The sequence below is a fragment of the Lepidochelys olivacea genome, assembly GCF_965140295.1.
Source record: "Lepidochelys olivacea isolate rLepOli2 genome assembly, chromosome: 8".
Lineage (NCBI taxonomy): Eukaryota > Metazoa > Chordata > Testudines > Cheloniidae > Lepidochelys > Lepidochelys olivacea.
Window position 1 is genome coordinate 13,678,767 of NC_140418.1, and position 15,578 is coordinate 13,694,344.

Sequence of the window (15,578 nt, forward strand, 5' to 3'; positions counted from 1 at the left end):
ACATACATACTTATGTGACTTTCCTTCTCTTTGCAAATGTTTTCTTCTAATTCAGCCAGTTTCTCTTTTATTGTTTTTTTAAATGAAATTGGTTTTCAATTTTCTTCACTTTATAGAGCTCTTCGTGTGCTGACTGGGCTCACAGGGTTTCCTTTACTTCCCTAGTTTCAGAAGAGCTCTAAAATATGTATCAAAAGCAATAAAACTTTAAAGAAATCTCTTGTCCCTATTGGTTTTAAAGGAATTCCTGGTTTCTCTCGTGCCTCCTCATTTTTGAAATTCCCTAATCCCAAAAGAAGAGATCTATGAAGGGTTCCTTTTGGGCTTAGAAAATGGGAAAGATCTTCTCCCTCAGAGGTTCAAATCGCAATCACACACAAACAATAATGTATACAATGAGGTCATGATGCAGCAATCTCATTTGGATTGTTATTTTATGTCTCAGACAGTGCTGTGAGAACCCCCTGGACTCCCTTGCTTACAGCAATTTGAATTGCTGCTCCTTGAAGTCTTTAAACTACGATTTGAGGACTTCAATAGCACAGATATAGGTTTGAGGGTTTTTGCAGGAGTGGTGGGTGAAATTCTGTGGCCTGCGTTGTGTAGGAGGTCAGATTAGAAGATCATAATGGTCCCTTCTGACCTAAATATCTATGAATCTATGAATTTCTCTGGTGGCCCAGCACGATATTTTTGCACTTAGGCTCACCCCTCAGGTTGAGAATGTTACAGTCCCTTGGTAGGCTGCCTCTGCTGAGACAGTTTTCCTGCCCCCTGATGGACCCTTTCAAGTGGCAGGTCCATGCTTCCGCTTTGTGTAAGTTATTGGAGCTCCTTTTTGAAGCGCCTCTTTACATGAGTGATTAATTTGGCCCAGTGATTCCTTTTAGAGAGAGAGTTGAACATTTAACTACATTAGACTCTTAACTGCTGCATTTTGAAGGTTGACAAGATCAAATAATTGGAGGGAAAAGGAAGTAGAGGAGGGATAGATTTCTACTGTCATAGGCCCACAATTGTAATGAAAGAGCTAGTGGTCTGTCTGTCTATTTGTACCATGCATACTACCATGGTGGCTAAGAAACTCTCTCTTTCTGTTTCTCTCTTCCTCCACTTTTATCCCCCCCATTACAGCCCCCTCAACATCACAAATGATGGTCAAGTAGTAGATATGGACCACCACCCTTCTGTCATCTGTCTACTTTTCCCCCTCAATTCATTTGCATTCTGCAATCTTATTGACTGGAATAAAATGATTAATTAAGGGTGAAGTTAGGGAATGTACACTGGCAGGCAAATGACTTATTTACACTGAGCTGGTGAGTAGGTACTGCCACTAGTTAGTTTCCTTCTTGAGTAACAGCTCAAGATTGATTTGTAAAAATGTCCTTCCTTCTGTGTCCCACACAGATGTAATACATCCTCATTCAGTTGTTACATGACTGTAATTCTCCCTGTAATGGAACTGTTTGGCTCCTGCCTCACACTTCTATTATACGGTAAGACTCTTTTGCTTATAATGTATGAGGCTGTACAGCATCGAGGCAAGAAAACATAAATGAAATTTCTTTGGAGGGAAAAAATCTGAAAAGACTGTGCAACCTCAACAGTTTTCAGCAAGAAGTTTGTGCTGATTGGGATGTGATGTCAGAATGATCCTAATCCCATTTCTGAACGAGCCTCTTCAATCAAGTAATGCAATAGTGAGTCAAACATGCAGTATGCTTTGAGCAGTAAGCTCCCCCTCCACCCCAAAATACCTGCACTAATACAAACCCATTATAGCTAAATGGCTTTATTTATTTTTTTCTTCCCATTTGTTTTCTGAAACTGGCAACTTTTACATCCAAACATATTCAAGCCCACAAATAGACTCTTAATAAAACTTTGTATATGCCCAATCTATCTTTTTAGCACCATTATCTATCTTTAGTTATTCATAGGACGCATAGGAAACTAAGGTTTCAGAGTAGCAGCAGTGTTAGTCTATATCCACAAAAAGAAAAGGAGGACTTGTGGCACCTTAGAGACTAACAAATTTATTTGAGCATAAGCTTTCGTGAGCTAAATGGAGTGGAACATTTCCTTAATGGGTTTTGTTAATTATTTGTTGGGATTTAAAACTATTGGTTTAGTCTCTCTAGATACATGACCTGAAATTTAATCTAATTTGGAAAAAATAAAATAAACTATAAAGTGACTCTTGTAAAAGAGGCCATCCTTGTTCTCTCTTGAGACCACCTAAACTATAGGAGCAGGGATGTGTGTACATATTTGTGAGGTTCATGTGAATGTTCAGGTTTTAAACCTTTCTTGCTTGCGCAGTTAAGTTCTTCATTCCCGAAAATTACTGTGTATGCTCTATTCCCACTGAATAGAGGATAATTTAATGAATTTTGCGGGATAATTTAATGAAGAAAGCTATAGCTTTTATTTTATTTGTTCGTAAGGAGATGCCCAGGTCACGATGCCAGTCTCTTTCATTCTCCACCAGTGAGAGCATTTTGTGGAAGCTTAATGAATTTTGGGATAATTTAATGCCACTCATTTTGTACCTATATGGCCTGCCCCGAGAGCACTTAAAATATTGTTCCAAGAATGAGACTTCTGATGCCAAGACACCATTGCATACCACAAAACCTAAAATAAGGACTTGCTGACACAGGCTTCACTATCATGAAGTCTATAGCTCTCTATAATTAATCACATCATTTAGACCTCACAGAGCAATAGATCCTCCCTCATCCCGAGCTATGCTATCTTTTTTCCCCAAGAGCAGCATTTGAGAATAATGTAATAAGAGGCCAAATGGGTATTCATTAAATATATCTATCTCGTCACCTGCTCATCCTGCAACCAAAAAATAATAAAATAAATTCAATTCAGATATGTTTCCATTTCTGGGACAAATATGCTGATGAGCTATTTTGGTTCGATGTGGAGTCTTATAAATTGATATACTGAGTGAGAAAATGAATAATCAGGAAACTGAAAAATCAATCTATCCATTATGCAGTGCCATCTGGTTTATGCATGTGTCAGGGTGAAATATGTATAAAATAAATGAGAAAAGTAATTTTTCTCTTGTAAATGAGTTGACTACAAAGTGGGGCAGTGGATGACCAAAATCAGAGACCATGAGATTTCAAGACTGTGAGGTCCTTCCTCATATCAGAGTTTAGCTTCTGTTGTTTCTGAACCATGCCTAATAATACAATAGAAAAAATAATTTTCACAGTAAATGAGTTGTTTACGCATAGGAATCATACAGTGATGGCTGTTGGTAGGTTCACCTTTTGCTGCAGTGTGGTGCAACATACTGATGGATATTGCTTTGATCCTCCTCCAAGAAGAGATGGGCCTAAGCTGTGGATTTCAAACACAGACTCGTCTCTCAATCCAAACTCTTCCAAAGTTCAGGAGTATTTGGCTTTGCTGTTCTAATGGGACCCAATAGAAAGAGGGAAATGATCTGGATCTGAACTTCTTCAAAAGCTATGGAGGCTTACATCTGACCAAGAACACCAGATCTATTTCTACCACTGCAAAAAAATATTATTGAGCCAGTTATTGAAACAGTGTGAAGCGAGAACTCTGTCTTATTCCAGGGAAGGGGAGAAAAGTTATATGTGGAGGTATTCAGAATCACAGCAATTTATAAAGAAAGAAGGCAATTTTTTGAGAAAGAAAGTTAGCTTCCTTAGAGAAATAAATACGTATAGGAGGAAGTGAAAAGTGTGACCAATGCAATGATCAATCCAAGACTTGAAAAAAGTCTTCAAATAGGGTTCTGGAAAATAGCAGAAGAAGGGAAGGGAAACGTTTATGTGGATAATTTACACCAAACCCACCAATGTTGGCATCAAAATGAAAGTTTAATAGAAAAGCATCAACAAATAAAGCTAAATAATCAGCCAGAATTAATCTTTCCAACTCGCTTCTGCTCTTTGCACTGGGAATATAGTTGAAGAAAACAGACAGGTCCTCTCTAATTATTACTTTATCACTTTCTAAGCTTTTCATATACTCTGTCACAGGAATTTCACTTAAGGAATAGCAGGTAGATACATGACCATGAACTATTGATCGCTCACATCTTTTACAATAGCCCGTGGAGTGCAAGCACTCATTGCAGTGGTCAAAGGGTAAAAGACAACTGAAAACAAGAGGAAAGGAAGGATGGTCCTGAAAGTAAGATTGAAGATTGGGGCAGTGAGAAGGGCTAATGGAAGAAATTAAATGCAACAGGACCAACCTTGAGCAAAGTCCTATGAGGATTTCATATCTTTCTTTCAGAAGTGTGTAGGGTATTGAACTTTAATGGTTCTGTTTCCCACAGTTACTGTGATCCAGAACCTACCAATCAGATACTGGAGTGTTTGTTTATTTCTGTTTCAGAGTAGCAGCCGTGTTAGTCTGTATTCGCAAAAAGAAAAGGAATACTTGTGGCACCTTAGAGACTAACCAATTTATTTGAGCATAAGCTTTCGTGAGCTACAGCTTACTTCATCGGATGCATTCCTGTGTGCTTCACACTATTTTGAAGCACTGTGATCGACATAACATAAACATAACAGAAAGATATGAACATTAACTCCTGTACTGAGTTGTTCACTAAGCTTTAAATTTGGGTACCTTGGAATAAATTAAGTTTTAAAAAGAAAGGCCTTCTGATGGATGGGGGGGATGTAACTGTAGAGTCCAGTAATGTTTCTCACTACTTCTGTGTTTTTTTTCAAAGGGATTTTGTCATCTCTTTCATGACATTTCCAGTCACGAAACCCAGGGCCAAATTTTGTCCTTGGATCAATATGAATCCTAATGACACAGCAGCCAAACATAATTTAGCTTTTAAACTGTATTTGGTACATTGTAATAATATCATAAAATTACATTCACTATTAAATACCTATGATATATAATCCTCTAAATAAGCCAATAAGACTTGATGACTGATCTGCTTCAGGTTTTTTCTCACTAAAGAGAAGAGAATGGCCCCAAAAGCTTGGCTGTCACACATTAATAGCATGGATGTTTTGGCCAGTTTTTCAAACACGGGTTTACATTTTTCTTCTGCAATTATCTCCAGGTGTAATTTACATTATTTGCTCTTTTGATTTGTTGGTATCCATGCCCTCTGTTTCTTGTTTCATACTCATAAACATAACACCATGCCAATAATGTGTGTTAACACCAAACTTTTGATCCCACAGATATGGATAAATATGGATTTTATGTGGATAAATAATTACAATACTGACACAAATTAAGCAGTTCCCTCGGTGCACATTATTGGGATTTCAGGCTTTTGCAGTTCAGTCACAGAAAACGTATAATGAAAAGTCTTTTCAGGATAGGTTTTCCTTTTCTTGTAACAATTTTATATTTTCCCCTGCTACTACCAGTCTCTTTGATATATGATTCTGAGGATTATACATTATTAGGAGAGAGTTCATCCTCTAACAGTTATTCTGGTTGTCCATAACTGGAATCCAGTGATATGTGTGGAGAGTGGGAAGGAGAATTGCACTTGATTCAGTGAATTCATGGTTCAGTACCTTCAAAGCTATACTCTGGGAATCCTCTTAAAGGACTGATCAGGTTCAAATTGGACACTTTATAGGAACAGATTGTATCCTGCCCTTTGGTTACAAATGCAAAATTTTCTTTTTTTCATAGAAGCATACTGATTATGGGGACTTTTTCTCTGTTACTGATTTGTCCTTATTTTATAGGTTTCACCTGTGTCAATCCAAAGCTTGTTTAATCTCTTCTTGTATCAGCAGCTGTTTCCTTCACTGATTCATATTGGTGCATCCCCTTTATGACAGTGTAGCTAAATATTGCTTTCATGGCTGCCAGCTTTATTTGCTATTCTTGATTTTTGGCATATTCGCTGTTTAAAATTTATATATGCCATGTAGAACTTGTATCTTGAGTTGATAAGTTAGATTTAGCAGACACCTTGGACTGGCTCCCCTGAATTTTGCCCACGAGAGGCTTGATTCTGCACCATAAAAATCAATAGCAAAATTCCTATCAGCTTCACTAGTGTAGGGTCTGGTCATAGTCCACTCCATCTCTGCCAGGACTTATTCAAACATTATTAACAACTGATCAATTTCAAACAGCTGCTGTTAAGTAAAAAATCTGCAAGAGAAATGTTTCCTCCTTCCACTCCAATCTGGCATTTCTGCAAAACAATATATTGAGGCGCAGAAGAGACACTGCTTCTTTCTGCACTGTGGCAGGTTTAATGTCCAAAGTCAGGACCTAGAAGTATAAGCTTTATACCACCGGAATGGAGAGATTCCTACTTTTCCATTGGGGAGACAGTATTTGCTTGTAGGCCTGGAAAGTCTGAAAGATTGGATCTGAAAACCCCAACATTCTTACATATAGAAGAGCTATTTTTGGTCAGTTTTAGAAACTTCTTAGTTGTGCCTAATCATTTTCATCTCCATCAGAGTCTTTTTCAGCTGGAATCATTCTCACTAATTTACCTTGTATGATATGCAGTGATATAGTAACGAGCATCAATTTTAAAAAAATCTCTAAAATTGTGAGGTAATTTTGGAGGTGTTTGTTTTTGTTTTTTAATTTAATATGTGACATCCTCAGAAAATAAAATAGTGCAGCCTGGTATAAAATTCTGTTGGCACTCTTTTGCAATGACTTGCATTACCCATCCATGGCTTTGGCACTCGTAAGTAATGTAGCTATCTAGAGAGGTGCCAATGTATAAAGATATAGAAAGAGAGTGTGTGTGTCTGTTTGTTTATATGTATCTGAATGTGTACTATAACTGAAACAATTATAGCTTTATCTTTTATGGCTTTTTGAACAATATTTCCATGTCCTCATTCAGATGCAGTATCTTCCCTTTCTGATAGGGCCTCTAGATTAATGTAGTAGATGATAATTTTCTCTTCTTCTCCTCCAAGGATACTGTATTTCTTTCCTTTGGAAAAGTGAGTGAGAAGTGTGTATTTCTCTCCCTAGATAGTGCTTGTGAATAATGCACATGACCTCCAAACCTTCTTATTACCTGAAAGAGTGGGCAGTCCTTGTAGTTATAAAACCTGTTCATCTTTTCAATAGTACGGCAGTGCCAAATGTCATGAGCAAACTTAAACTTTAGCAGGTTGCATCATCAGCAAAACAGCTTGAAGCATATGTCCCATTTTCTATATTTTTCTTCCAGGATGAGTCACCATCTTGTTAAGAAAGAAAGAGAAAGAAAGAAAGAACAGGAAAGACTAGCAACAGAGATAATGGTTGTGTTGGTAATGATTCAGTCAACACCAAGTAGTTTTTCTGAGGTGAATTTCCTTTTGCTGCTGCTCCATTTTCATAATAGGCATGCAATGCAAAAAAAGAGATTTGCTTAAAGAGTTATGCAAATTGTTAATGAATTTTTGCCCATTGCTTTACACTCATTTTACTGCAGCGATGACACTGGATACGCATATTTGTTAGCTGAACAGGAGGCAGTGTTATTTGCATATGTCTGAACTGATATTACTTCAATGCGTGAATTATCCTATGAACATACGATATATATGCGCTAGTCAGAGAAGGTGGAAGGTCCCATGCTGTGGTATTTGCAGTTTTATTATCAGCACAAGTAAAATAAATTATGTTAAGCCAAGTGTATGGGAAGTTCCAAGCAACAAATGTATCTACAATCTGTATTCTTCCCAAAACATTAATATCTAATAGAGATGGGATCATATTTTTGCAGGACTAGATAGTACGTGATTATTACAGGTAGCAATCAAGATGTACAAAAAAATCTGAACTTGAAACTGCAGTGAAGTAATACATGAACTGTTGATTTACTGCAGGTTTTTTATTTAGTAGAGGTTATATATTTTTTTTCCTTTACATCCTCTATCCAGTATATTCTAGTAGTAGAAAACCACTGCAATTAAGGTTGCTTATGTTTTCTCAAATGAATTTTTTCTGGGTGTAAATTTTCCATGGTTAGACACAGCTCAGTATATGTGTGTTGGATCTTCCTCATCTAAATTGTTATCAGATAATTTCTGCTGTGTTGGGCTTCTGTGTGTTTTCTTAAAAAAGAAAAAAATAATTCACCTCTTCTATATATTCCAAACAGAAATGATGCAGACACATAATTCAGCACTGGCTGAATGAATTTTGTTAGTTTTTTTAGATTCCCATGAGATCTAAAGGACAAACCAGGTTGGTTCGTAAGAAATTACTGTAGTAGTTCCTGCACTTCTGAGGATTTGATTTTCATGCAGGTACAATAAAAATACATTTAAATCACATAATATTTTGCAAACATCACTGAGTTCCTATCGCTACCTCTGAAGCAGGAACATACGATAGTTCCCCTTTTAAATAAGGGAAAACTGAGGACCAGGAAGACCAAGTAAATAATCTTTATTCTGACAGCGACTTGCTGTGCGATTTGTGGCATTGTTTCCCACATTGTAAATCAGGAATAGTTAACAACTTCCAAAAGTGTGTCTATGGATATTAATAAGTCCAGTTTTCATCTCAAATAATTTGCAATCTTTTTATTTATGCAAACATTATAATTTACATTTTTGTGATTTACAGGTGCAGAATTACATAATTACAATTGGTCCAAAGCCTGATATAATGTATCTATTTTTTGCTGTGACTTTAATGTAGGGTGTGATGATGATGCCCAGTTTATTATATTGCTCCTCATTCAAACTAACTTTGAATTGAACTCCTTGGGAGTTTTGCCAAAGTAAGGAATAGGGTTTAGGGATGGGAAAATTATGAAAAGTTGACTGTACTTTGTAATATCTTCAACAATGTATAAAAGGCAGAAAGGGCCTCGGTCTTCATGAATTAATCAGTAGTTAGAGAATGCATAGCCTCATAAGTCCGAGGATAGGAATTACATCTTCATTTTGCCTTTAACTTTTTATTTTGAAATAAACAAAACCCTGTTAAAGGACTTGACACAGTTCCTGAACTGCAGCTGTATTACCAACCACATCTGGCCTTTGTTTTTCAGTCAGAATCCCAAACTTCTCACGTTTCCAGCCAAAACCCCATTTGAGGAACAGAATCTTGTCATTGATGGAGACAAATGAAGTTCCACTTCTCATCGGACTAACTTTAATATAATATAACTCCTTAGTCTCTGGCCATGTTTGGTAAATTTAATTAGTGTTGAAAAGTGGCTTGTTTTACAAGATGATCATTTTTTAACCTAGGTAAATTACTTTCTTTATGACTAATAAATTAAACGAATTATATCTTTTTCATGCAGTGCTGTGGGGCTCATAAATACTGCAAGCAGTTAGCTGGTAGTTTCACTTGATTACCTTTTCCATTATTGTTTTTTATAATCCTTGTAGGAGTGGGAAATTCATTCAGTTTTCATAATGTGAAAGAAAAATATTGAGGGGGTTCTTGTTTAATTAGTGAACTACATCCCAGTTTTCATTCTTGTCTCAAAAGCAGAGAAGTTCAGTGTTTTAAGCAATGGTGTAGTCCTGAACGGGCAACAACTGGAATAACTCCGCCAGCATGACCTTGCACGCATCATGCTGTGCAGAGGACACCATTTTGCTCTACCAAATGACATTCTACATGTGGTGTGACCTTGCATGCTTGAGAACAAAATGGTGTCTTCCAGGTGGCAAAAGTGCCAGTATGCCATTCCAGCATTATCTGGCCCTACTACAGCACAGTTCTTAGCTGACGAGCCATGGAAATTCAATGTTTACTTACAGTTGAATGCTCTTTGGGTTGTTATGAAGTGTGTTCTAAATTACCATCACAAGAGGTAGCAAGAGAAGAGGTAGAAAAACATCTGTCAGGAATGGTTTAGATCAGTGGTTCCCAAACTAGGGGTGCGCTTGTTCAGGGAAAGTCCCTGGCCAGCTGGGCTGGTTTGTTTACCTGCCGCCTCTGCAGGTTTGGCCAATCGTGGCTCCCACTGCCTGCGGTTTGCCATTCTCGGCCAATGGGAAGTGCAGGAAGCAGTGCAGGCCGGGGGACGTGCTGGCCGCCGCATCCCACAGCCCCCATTGGCCTGAAGTGGTGAACCGCTGCCAGTTGGAGCTGGAATTGGCTGAACCTGCGGACGTGGTAGTAAACAAACCAGCCCGACCCACCAGGGGCTTTCCCTGAACAAGCGGCACCCCTAGTTTCAGAACTACTGGTCTAGATAACACTTAGTCCTGCCAAGAGTGCAGGTGACTGGACTAGATGACCTCTTGAGGTCCCTTCCAGTCCTGTGATTCTGAGACTTCAGAAAGATTTTACACTGGATGACCAAGGTCAAAAGTTTAATGGGGGACGTTTACTTACCTTAGCTGCTAATTAATTAAGAATGTCTTTTAAAATCCTCCATGTGGCTTCTGGACTGCTCAGTGTATCTTAAGCCTTTATCTTTAAAGTCTGTCTGCTAAAGAATATGTAATGGGATGCACCACACAGTCTGGGGCACCACAGTAGCTTCCCCATGTGGACCCTTCAGTTAGATAATCCTTCAATTAAGTTAATTGCTGAGAATGGCAAACCTACAAATATTAGCATGACATTAAATTTGTTTTAGTCTTTAGCTGGTATAAATCAATGCAAATCATTGACTTCAATAGCATTGTGCCGACTTATACAGTTGAAGTTCTGGTGCATTATTTCCTAAGTAGGGAAATGTCCCAGTGGCATCATTATCATTAACCAAATACTTAATTTGCAGCCATTTGCAAAGGTAACCAAAGTATCAAGCGCTGCTACACTGAAGGTTGTTTCAGGATTTCCATTTTGCAGCACTGTTTGCAAGGATTTAACTAAATTGTATGTAAAAGTTTTTCCCTGTGACCAAACTATGGCACTCAGTTGTATGGTCTTTAGGGCAGGGATCTTGTCTTCCCTTATGTTTCTACATTGCCTACCATAGTCATTCCCTGCTCCTGATTGGAGTCTCTGTGTGCTACTATAATGCAAATAAATATTCATTTTCCAATTATAAATAAGGGGAAGAGAATATCACAGCTGAAACAAGCAAAAGTTTTGTGCCACCGGGACCATTGCTCCAGCGCCTCAATTGGTGACTTCTGTGAGGATTCCTCTTGTATGACTGAGATCCTCCTACTCATAAAAACATAAGAATGACCATACTGGGTCAGACCAATGATCCAATATCCTATCTTCTGACAGTGGCCAATGTCAGGTGCTTCAGAGGAAATGAACAAAACAGGCAATCATCAAGTGATCCATCCCACATTGTCCGAACCCAGCTTCTGGCAATCAGAGGCTAGGGACACACAGAGCATGGGGTTGCATCCCTGACCATCTTGGCTAATAGCCATTGATGGACCTATCCTCCATGAAATAATCTAATTGTTGTTTGAACTCCATTATAGTTTTGGCCTTCACAACGTCCCCATCAACGAGTTCCAAAGGTTGACTGTGTGTTGTGTGAAGAAGTACTTCTTTTTGTTCGTTTTAAATCTGCTGACTATTAATTTCATTGGGTGATCCCTGTTTCTTGTGTTATGTGAAGGAGTAGATAACACTTTCGCTTTCTCCATTCATGATTTTATAGATCTCTATCATATCCCTTCTTAGTCATCTCTTTTCCAAGCTGAAAAGTCTTTTTAATCTCTTTTCAAATGGAAACTATTCCATAACCTTAATCATTTTTGTTGCCCTCTCTGTATCTTATCCAGTTCTAATATATCTTTTTTGAGATGGGGTGACTAGATCTGCATGCGGTATTCAGGATGTGGGTTTATATAGTGGCATTATGATTTTCTGTCTTATCTGTCCCTTTCCTAATTATTCCTCACATTCCATTCCGTTGCTGCACATTGAGTGGATGTTTTCAGAGAACCATGCACAATGGCTCCAGGATCTCTTTCTTGAGTGTTAACTGTTAATTTAGATCCCATCATTTTGCATGTATAGTTGGAATTCTTTTTCCAATGTGAAGGAGTACTTGTGGCACCTTAGAGACTAACCAATTTATTTGAGCATGAGCTTTCGTGAGCTACTGTAGCTCACGAAAGCTCATGCTCAAATAAATTGGTTAGTCTCTAAGGTGCCACAAGTACTCCTTTTCTTTTTGCGAATACAGACTAACACGGCTGTTACTCTGAAACTTTTTCCAATGTGCATTACTTTGCGCTTACTAACATTGAATTTCATATGCCATTTTCTAGCCCAGTCGCCCAGTTTTGTGAGACCCCTTTGTAATTCTTTGCAATCTGATTTGGACTTAATTATCTTGAGTAATTTTGTATCGTCTGCAGTTTTTACCACCTCACAGTTTACCCCTTTTCCCAGATCATTTATGAATATGTTAAACTGCACTGTACCAATACAGATCTCTGGGGACATGACAATTTACCTCTCCCCATTCTGAAAAATGTCCATTTATACCTACCCTTTTTTTCCTGTCTTTTAACCAGTTACTAAGCCATAAGAGGACCTTCCCTCTTATCTCATGACTGCTTAATGTTTACTTACTCATGTTTGATGGACCTAAATCTTGGTCATAACTATTCTTTATTAGTAGTGCTGTCTAAGTTAACTTAGGGTATGTCTACACTTACCGGGGATCGCCACTGAGGTGATGGATCCACTGGGGAGTCGATTTAGTGGGTCTAGTGAAGACTCACTAAATCGACCACAGGGGGGTTCAAGCAGTTACTGGAATCTAGCCTGCACAAAAGTTACCATCAGGAATTCCATGGCCAGTAGAATGGCATAAATCTATCCATGAACAAAAGCCAGAAATGTTTTAAATGATCATTTCGTTGTATGTAGAATAGGCAAGACTTGAGGTACCTAGAGGTCTTATATATATCGTTACTTACCCAAACTTGATCACAGCATTAAAGGTCAGTAATATTTGCATTACAATGGGAACACAAATGTTTGTTTTTCAAGAACGCAGATATTATGAGAGAAACCAACAAAAGACAAAAAAGATCAAGCTGATGCTAAGGTAGAAATCTTGTCCTTGCCTATCCAGCCATAATGATGAGGTGGGCGGGGCACACAGCTACTATGTTTTAAGAGTGGCTATAGTAGTGAAGGATGGCTCAGGATGGATTGGGGCAGAGAGTGGGGGGGGGGAATAAATATGCAATGGGGGCAGTGTGTGCTTTTTCTTCAAAAAGGGCAGCATGCAGCTCCCAGCTAGTGTTAGCAACACACTGCAGAATATATACCAGAGAGCAAAGTAACTAGCTCTGCTTTGTGTACTAGTTAGAAATCTAGCCTCGCTGAAGGATGGGTGTGTGTGTGTGTAGGGGTGGATCGTTTAACATTACTAAAATCCCCTCCACAACCCAGCACATCCACACAATCCAGGACAGGTTACCGTGTTAAGCGAGCAACCAGGATTTGCAGGAACACAACCTTTTCCATCCTGCAAAAGAATGCCTGTGGACTCCGTGTGGGTGATCACTCTGTAGGATATCTGGGATCGAAGAAGAAAGCATAGAAACAGATCTAATTTAGTTCCGATTTTTGTAGAAGGGGTGGGAGATCAATGATCTTACCTGAATCAACAAACAAACAAAACACAAAAAATGTAATCTAAAATAAATATTTTACCTTAAACTGCACCAGCAAATGCTGATATGCATTTCCTAGTGTGCCACATTCTTTTGAACAAGCCAAGCAACTATAATAATGAAAGTTTAAGAGGGTTTCTTCACTCACGCAACCTTTGTTCTGACAAATGAACAATAGATACTGTAATGACAGATGACCTTGACAGTAGGTCATGTAGAGGTCACAATATGTGTATTGCTGTGAATAGTTTGAAGAGACATGCTGAACAATTAGTGAAGTGAATAAAGGATATTCTGATCTCCCTCTGAGGGACTGTACTTTTTAAACTGCCCAGAGACACTTTTGGCCTTCTAGTTTATTATGGGTCAGGAAAAAGTCAATATTTCTTAGCCTGCCAAGGTGTAGGAATTTTAATGAGTTATTGAGTCAAATAGTTAATCCTCCAATAACAGATTATTTTCCTTTCGAGTTTTCAGTGATGAAAACAAAAACTTAACAAGGAGCAAGCAAAAATGGGTTTTGTTACATGTGGAAACTTTGACTTGCATTTTGTACAACTATTTTTAACCCCTTGGTGTTTGCAATGGATTCAGAGGTCTTGCTTTTTAACACTGTTGCATTTTCTATCAGCATGTAGTATTGGGAAATCATAAATGGGCAACAAGGGAGATTAATTAAAGCTTGCAGTGAAACATTGGTTACCAAACTACCTTCATTTTTTAATTATTCATTCTGCAACATCCCTTTGTAATTCTCAATGTTATGCTTATTGCAATTAATGCAGCACAGTAATCTTCTAATTTTCCAAAACTCATAATTGAGTATAATGCTAGTTATTACTCTTTGTACAGTGGCTTATTTCAAAATATCCTGTCCTCTATAAATTATAGTAATAATAGGTCTGTTGTAAGCCCTTCAGTGCAGAAATTTTAGGTGCTGTGCTATTACAGCCTAGAATTAAATTTCCTAGGCTTATAATAACATAAAACAATAGAAAATACAAGTAATGTTCAGTTCATCATATTGTGCTAATACCTAAAAGAAAGTAGACATTATTTATTGTTATATTTACATAGGGCCCGGTGCTGATGGCCTCACTCATATTGGGAAGCAATTAACTCCATTAGTAATTCCATTGACTCTGATGAGACTCCTTGCAGGAGAGAGATTTCAGAAGCTCTCAGTATTGGCCTAACTTTGCTTCCATTGAAGTCAATGGGAATTTTATCATTGACTTCACTGGAAGCAGAGTTAGGTCAACATTGAGCACTTTTGAAAATGTCACCCATGTAGGAAGCTGATAGCCAGCATAGGTGAGGATACCAGTGTGTCTGGCACATAGTACATGGGGTGCTAAATGGAGGTTTGCATGGTTAGAGTATCTGAGTGATTTGTTTATTATGATATAAAAGCAATGGATTAACTAATAGTTAATAAATATCTGTTTTGCTTTTGTAGAGTGAGTTCTTTACTGATATCTATTTAATACATTTATAAGAGATCTGCCAATAGGTATCTATCCTGCATATAACTAAGTAATGCAAAATACTAGAATGAAGTTAAAGAACTAACCACCCCTAATATACGGTACAGCCAATGTGAACCAAAGTATCTGCCACAAAGTTAAGCTAGCACATTAATATGATTAATTCCACCCTACACAAAAATGATTAATCTTTGACCCCTGCTATGGATCGGTCCTACACATTTTTTCTTTCTTTTTTTAATTTTCACCAGCTCTCAGAGTCTTAATTGCGTCACTGATAGCCACTGTGGGTTCTGCCAGTGTCAGATGAGAGGGCCCAAGTGAGTGATACCTGAGTAGACTTCTTTGAATTCAAGAACCTTTAGTTTTACCAGAAAAAAAGATCCACATCTAGCTTGGTCATCGATGCTTATACAGGCCAATAGACATTAATTTTTCAATGTTTAAGTTGGGAAGGAAGAATATAATCCCAACAAAGTCTTAAAATACCACATCAGAACTGCAGAATGAACATAGTATAGGTTTTAGTAACTGAAGACCATGGTTC

General features: G+C 37.9%; 1 protein-coding gene across 1 annotated transcript in view; it reads left to right on the forward strand.

Annotated features, from left to right (window-relative positions):
- FSTL4 (follistatin like 4) overlaps positions 1-15,578 on the forward strand; it is a 490,942-nt gene that overhangs the window by 140,882 nt on the left and 334,482 nt on the right. The gene's annotated exons all lie outside the window — the stretch shown is intronic.